The sequence below is a fragment of the Aptenodytes forsteri genome, unplaced genomic scaffold (assembly GCF_000699145.1).
Source record: "Aptenodytes forsteri isolate BGI_AS27 unplaced genomic scaffold, ASM69914v1 Scaffold96, whole genome shotgun sequence".
NCBI classification, from domain to species: Eukaryota; Metazoa; Chordata; class Aves; order Sphenisciformes; family Spheniscidae; genus Aptenodytes; species Aptenodytes forsteri.
The window spans coordinates 5213039-5220641 of record NW_008795029.1 but is presented as its reverse complement, the minus strand read 5'-3'; positions in this window follow the sequence as shown (position 1 = coordinate 5220641).

The window sequence follows — 7603 nt, the reverse complement described above, 5'->3', positions numbered from 1 at the left end:
GGTCACACATCCAGTTGTCTCAGCACAATCGAGGAGATTGCCTACCACAATGCAGAGGCGAGAATAAACCGCTGGTGGTATTAGCAGGGATACTTCAGGCTAGCATTTCCGCTGACCTCCTGGGAATGTGAGGCCACAGCATTACATTTCCAAACACAGTCTATTTTAATGATCTAGACAAAGCCTAGAACATTAAAAAAGGCAAGCTGACTTTAGGACTCAAGGCAGTGTCCAAACAGAGAGAGGATTCATAATGTCACACTTGGATGACCAAATTTTATTGCAAACACATTCATTTCTAATACACTGGGGAAAAAAAATCTTGAGTGCGATAACCCTGTGCTCCACACACGTTTGGCTGGGCTCACACAAACCACATGGAAAAAAGCTATTACTCCAACTGACCCATCTCCTACTTGCACTCTGCTGCTGCAAGATTGCTCTCTGCAGCACCTCGACCCGCGCCCCTCCGCCCCCCCCCCCCCCCCTTCCAATTTTAAATCACTGCAGGCGATGTCCTGTGGGAGTCAACTTACAGTATTATGACTGTTGTGCAATTTAGTGCTGCCCTGAAGTTATTGCAACCTGCCCACTCATCAGTGTTCAGATGGTTTGCATTTTTAAATCAGCATTCTTTGCCCGTCTGAACCGCTTTCATCCCTTTTTATCATTTTCCCTGCTGTGTTTCCCCAGCACTTTTCAACACGTGGCTTCCAAACCACTGTGTATGTTTCTCCTGCTGAATATACATTTCTTACAGGATCCGCAAAGGAAGCATCTTGCAGAATCTTTTTAACAGACAAGCTTGCAGGAAGTCAAAGCTATAAAGGAAGAGGTCACTAATATTTTCCACTGAGTCACGTAACAAGTCCAAACACAATTTAAACATAATCCGTAACAAAATCTCACATTTTTCTCAATTTTTTCCAAGTTTTGTTGTATCTTATAACCAGAAGTTGATAAGAAATAGAAAGGGTTTAATCTTCATTCAGGTGTGAAACTATGAAAGTTTCTAATTGTCTGCGATCACATGCGCTTGGTGCAGCAGACTGCCTCAGCATGAAGAATTAGTCTGGACTCCTAAATTTGATATTCAGGTTACACTCTGAAAAGGGAATGAGTAGCATTATTAATTATTTTTAAATTAAACCGAATGTTTTTTTTCCCCCCTAACACTTACAAGGTCATAAAAGCACACTCGTTTTGGTTGGTGTGCACATATGAGCATGCACACGGTTACCTTTTTCATGCAGCAGAAAATTATCTGCGTAAAACAAAAAATCGGCGTACAGCAGTATATTTGTCAACACTGCAAACAAAAGGAGAGGCACCAGTGAGAATAAATCCGAAAACTTTACACATTAACTACTGCAGAAGCTTATCTACAATCCCTTGTTGCAAGTGGGGCCTCAAAAAGGATACTCAAATCTCTTGAAGACCAGAGCTATGCAGGCAACTCTCTGTGCTGCTTTAATGTTTTTTCTCACAAGAAAAGCCTTGTCCTCCAGCAGTACAGCTGAGCTGGAAGCGAATTCAAGGTCATTACTGTATTAGTTGCAAGAGGACCCCTACAACCTCACAGGATCTTGAAGGCTGTGTGTGGAAAGCTGCAGTAAGTCCAGAGAAATATCAGTTTATCTTATCTCCCTCTACACTAAACATCCAGTCCTCTCCCCCTCAGCCCCTGCGGCTTCTCGCACCTCACAGTCCCCAGCTTTGGGAATGTCTGGGAGGAGAGGGCAGCCCCACCCCCCCATTGGCAGCAGACCCCCTCGGTACCACCGGGGGACGTGCTTGGGCTCATGCCCTGTGTTGCTGGAGGCAGCTCATCTCAACTGCAAAGAGAAAAACATTTGTGTAGGAAACCAGAAATTAGGATCGTAATGAATTACACTGGCTAAATAAAGAAAAACAGGCGGTTTCCTGGGTGTAATTATTGAAGTCCACTGGATGCTTCAGGAAGAAACTTCCACCTCTCTCATCTATGCTCATCATACAGCTTTCAAGCTGTCAAAGCAATTCTAAGCAAATTTTAAAATTATCATTCACGTTGCTCATTGTCTCCAACTTCACCTATCATTCACATTGCTCATTGTCTCCAGCTTCACCACCCCTGCCGTAATAATCCTCCCTACTTACAAACAATGAGACCGCTGCTAAGGAGGACCAGAGGCGTAAGTCTGCACCTGGGGAAAACACCCAAGACTTAACCCAACCCAGCTTCCTCTTCCACAGAAGTAATAAATCTGTTTGCCCCAGAGGCTGAAGATCTCATTTTCCTATGTATCTCCCTTCTGATGGGCTCTTTCAATCATTAACTGATTTAAGCTCCAACTGCCGTATGGAGAGGGGCTTTTTTCTTACCCACTTTGGTTGTTTGAATGAAAGCCATGGAAAACATGAGGCAAGGTACAAACCAGTGAAGTGGGCAGAAAGGGGAGACCTATTTATTTGCTTAATAGAAGTACCAGCAGCAGCTATGAAAAAGAAAGGCAAACCTCAAGGGTATCTTTGAAGCATCCCAGGAAATAAAGCCAATTCCCCAGTGGAAATTAAAGGCCGATTTTCCAAAAGCGGCACCCATTTATGGGAAATTTCATTTCGCTACACTAAGATGCAAGAAACCAATGTGTTCCCCCTCCCTTTATATAGCCCATTGTTTTGCAACAAGGAGCACTTTTAATTTTTCTAAAGTAGGCCTCCTGACTATTTCTTAAATGAGAAGAGATGGATGAGGGAAATTTTTTTTTTACTCCTTTGAAACATTCCTCCCTTTCAACACTGCCTATTGTTAAATTAATTCATACAGACCCCAGCAGCTCAGAGGTCAGGATGGTTCAAGTTGATGTTCTAAGATGTGCACTGTTATGTTAAACAGGGTTTTTCTTGGCTGCAGCTTGCAGCGAGAAGGTCACCTCAGGGTTATTCGGGGTAGCAAATGTTAGCTGTGGGCAACCGTTCCCAAAGGGCTGAGAATCAGACCAAGGTTTATTTGATGGAAAGCTTAGGCGGCCTGAACAGATAGCAAATGCTCCTTTAGTTTGCTTCATCTCTTAGTCAGCTAATTCCAGGGTATTAAGAAACCTCTGGCATAGGGCAAGGCAGCTGGAGGCTGCATTTCCAGGGTGGGGAAACACATTCATCCCCTCATGTGGGAAGTGCCAAATTGGTTTTAGCATTATCACATCATTTCTGCGGTGCAAGCCATACAGTAGGCAGCAACAGACAGGCAAGCCTGTGGGGAGTGGTGACTGCCAAAAGATGTATATTAGTCTGTTGATGGCCTGGGCACTTGTCTTATTGGCTGTGATTAGGCCTCCTAATTAATGAATCTCTTTTGGACAACTCCCTTGTTAGTCCCGATAAATCTGGCTCCTTCCTTCAACACTGTTTTCACAGGAGTCAAGCTGCATTCAATATTATTTGTGGCAACATAAGAAAATGTCTTCTGAAACAAAGAAGAAACACCCAAACAACTCAGAAGTAGGATTTGTTTTTTCTTTTTTCAATATTACTCAGTGCCTTTTTAACCTATATTCAGTTATCTTCTTAGGGAAAATTCCTTGGGAGGTAGGCAAAGGATGGTATTGCTAACCTGAATCACCCGTTAAATGTGAGCCAAGCGTCCCAGGCCAGGGCATTTGGAAAGCGGAGTCTCAGGTTCTTGTTTGCTTCTGGGGATGCAGGCAGTGAGTGTGCCTGTTCTCGGGTCCTCTGATAAAACCTAGGATTTCAAGTTAAAGGGGGTGGGGGTGGAGTGGCTTTTTTTTATTATTTTTACTAATGACCCATTTCCAGGAGCTGAGGCTGTAAGAAAATTACCAAATATAGTGAGACTTGCAGTAAAACTCACTCGAGCTGGCAACCCGGCAGCTGGAGAAATGCTCAGTGGGGTTTCTGCCAACGAACGTGTCCTAGATTATTCTGTAGGAGCACGGGGGCTTAGATGCAAAAATCTCCGGGTTTTAGTGGGAGGTCAAAGCTATCTTCTATGCATCTGATACCCACTCACCATGCTCCATCAACAAGTTCAAGCTGCCTGGCACTGAAGCCAGCTATCGCTTTCCTACAGCCCACAGTGCCGCCTGCACAGCCCAGAGACCACATACAGGTTATGTGAGTGTGGGCTGACAGGAGGGAAGTAAAAATAACCATACCAGCTCTTAGGCTTCACATGCAGACTTTCCCACTGGCAATGGAAATGTTCGTCACAGAATCAAGGGCCAGGGAAAACCTGGCTTTGTAGTGACGGACTGCACCTCTCGGGTCAACCTCCACCTACCCAACTTGCATCTTTTCTCATGAGCCATGACAGCGGCTCTCACTCCGATACACACCGAGATTCAACACTCCAGGCAGAATTTCCTCCCAAATTTCAAGTCAGGGGAGACAATGCAACCTCTTTGACTTTTACAGACTGGTTATGAGCCAACCACAGTCTCGTTATCGTAACTGAGGGTCTCTATAGAAATGTACTACATATCACTGCATGTGAAATTCAGAACAACTTCAGTGTAAATCACTTCCAGGCTCTTCAATCAAAACTACAAAGGGGCAGAAGTGTCACATAGTTGTGCTGAAAATAAGCAATTTTCACAACTTAACTCCAATCAGCCCCTACAGCCTCTCAAGGAGCCCCTCACATAGCCATGTACTACCTGCACTCAACCATACCTACTTCTGACCCCTTTTTTTGCCATTTGCTCTTGCCTTATCTTTGCTGTGTCCTGGCCCTGTTCACAGTGAGATGCAAAGGTTCACGGCTGCTTCGAGTTGCAGCAAATGTCAGCAGTGCTTGGTTCCACCATGGGACATGGGTGCAGAAACCACCACTTTGGCCATAGTCCCTAGCATGTCCTCACACACAGTAGAGAAGCAACTAAGGTATCTTTTCTGCCCTTGCAGAACTACCAGCTGGCTTTTTTGGACAGTTTTCAGTCATATTTCAGCTGCCACAGCACTGCCTCTTGATCTGAGCACCAGGAAAAAAATAAACTCTTATCTACGTCAGTATAAAACCACCGCAAATATCCAAAGACAGCACAAGTCACTTTTCCAAAGTGAAATTCAGTATGCCGCTGGATAATCACGGAGGGGTCCAGCTTTGTACAAACACCATCCCAGCTGGCTACACTCTTACACCTCAGTAGTTCCTCTACACAGGCAAAGCCTCACGGATCAGGCCACAGAGCTGCCCATGTTTTTTCTGCGCTACATTTGCGCATCTCTGCTCCCCCTCATAAACTGCAAGTTGTAGAGGAACTGCAGTTGTTCCCCCGATCAGCATTAGGGTCCTGGGAAGCCAAATGCTGTGCCTTTGCACGAGGCATGCAGGCGGAAACGGCAAGCTGGCTGCAGATAAAAGCCAGGTGTGAAACAAGGCAATCAAACCAATGGCCATCACTTACTTGTGCATCCTCCGTTCATACATAACCACCCCATTAATGTACTTACTTTTATTGCTGAGGTGAGGTCAATGAGGAGGAAGCGAGTACACCGACGACAGGGAGGAAGAAGAAAGGGCTGGGAGGAGGCTGGGACGGGCGGGAAGGAAGCCCGGCTGCAGAGCAGCGCGGAGGGCAGGAAGGCAGGGGTGAGCGGCAGGGAGACTGAAAAGAAACTATGCCCGCAGCGCTAGCGAAAGAACAAAACAACACCTGCCAGAGGCAGGGACACCTCAGCACCAACGGGGTGAGAACTGGAAGCAAAAACTTCCTCCCACCAGAACGATCACATCCTTCCCTCCAGAGAAGCACCGGGTGAGCCCTACTACCGCTGAGGGCAGGCTCTGGCCCAGAGCATCCTACCCTATTTCTCCCAAGCAACCGATGGGAAAGGGGCCACCACTCCCCTGCAACAGACGGGAGGTCTGGGTGAGCAGCAGGACCCGCGCTGTGTCTTCCCCCTTTCCTTCTGGGCAGCCTTTCCCAGGTCAACGTGCTGCTTCCCGCCATCCCTGTGCATGGGAAAGGGGACCCTGGGGCACCGACTGCGCTCCGCACAGGTGGAGCGTGGCCCTTGCTCCCCTCCCACCCTATGCACCAGGACACCCTCGAACTGAGTTTTGCAATGGATTAGCATCCAAAATAGCTGCACCTATTTTCCCCTCTTCTACCCTGTGAGCGTCGCTTCACACCCCATGCAGAGATGCTCCAAACTACAGGCACGGTTGGTGCCTGAAGACCCACAGCACAAGCAGGAGTTACTGCCCATCTTAAGCACAGCCTGGCTTTCCGTGGGACTGATCCTTCCCTGCCCACAGAAGAAGGTTTTAATCCCTTTCCCCCTGCAAAAGCGCAGTTCAGGAGCAGCCCATGCCTATCTTCTGATGTCACGTGTAACTGAACATGATGGCAGGAATCTCGTAATGCCCCGAAACAAGAAAGAGGAACGCAGAGAAATGGATAGTCTACTCAGTGACTAATAAAGCATAAGGGGAAAAAAATCCAGCCAACATACATAACTGTATTTGGTTCCCCTCCCTCTTTTTAAGGGACAGCTTTTGATACTGTACTTGCAAAAACACATAATTCAAAAAAGGAAGGAAGTGCTTTGAGGGTTTTTTATTTAAAGCTTGACAGGATAAACGAATCACAGTCTCATTAAATCACACAATCTCAGGCTGCACACAAGACTAAACCACGAGAAATAGGACGTTACAAATCCTCATGCAGTTCTACACTTCCAGCACAACAGCTCATTTTATTTCTGCTCTTGGCAAGGTTAGAATAAAAGGCTTCTTTAAAAGGCTCCATAAATGTTTTTAGATGCTATATTACTTGAACTTAACACAGCAGTAATTGCACTGAAAAAGGGCAATCTGAATTGCTTCCTGAAAGAAGGAAACGTTTATACTAACACGCGCATGAACAGGGAGCGCAGTTACAAAAGGTCTGTTTCAATCCTATCACAAAAAACTTGACCAAACTCACAAACTCTTCCAGGAAGAAATGGTTGGAGAATTTTGATTTTCCACTCTAAAGCAACAATGTTTCTGAGATATACTGATTATCCATATCTCAATATAGCAGTAAATTTTACATCCGCAGAGTATGTTTCTACTGTATGTTCCAATAAAGCAAGTCCTATAGGCACTGTGTTTTGCTTTGCTTTTTATTACGAACTTTTTTATTAGACTCTAGTTTGTCTTTTTACATTCATTCCAGAAAGCAAGCAAGCCCTTGTTTTAAAACTCTAAAAAAGAACAATGGTAAATAAATTGTTCCCTATCTCAGTGCCAGTTCCTATTTGTTTACACTAGCAACATAATTGGAAGAGAGCATTTAGAAAATTATCATTGTTAATGTCTCATTTCTATATACTCATATACATACATACAAACAACATGCCTTCTATAGCCTTATTTGCTCTAGGCTAAAAGCTTGAATGAAAAGTTTCACCCTGGAAGAAGGCCTGCCAAACTGAAGGATGAAGTCAGTTTAGCCCTTGTTACATTACAAATATAATCCAAAACTGAAGTTTCCTGGACTGGAACAATTTTTCCCCCCTTTTTTGTATATTTTAATACTTAACATGTCTATGCTGATGATAAGCCAACCTACACTAGCTGGGATGTTTTGTTTGGCTTCATAAAGCAAAATAA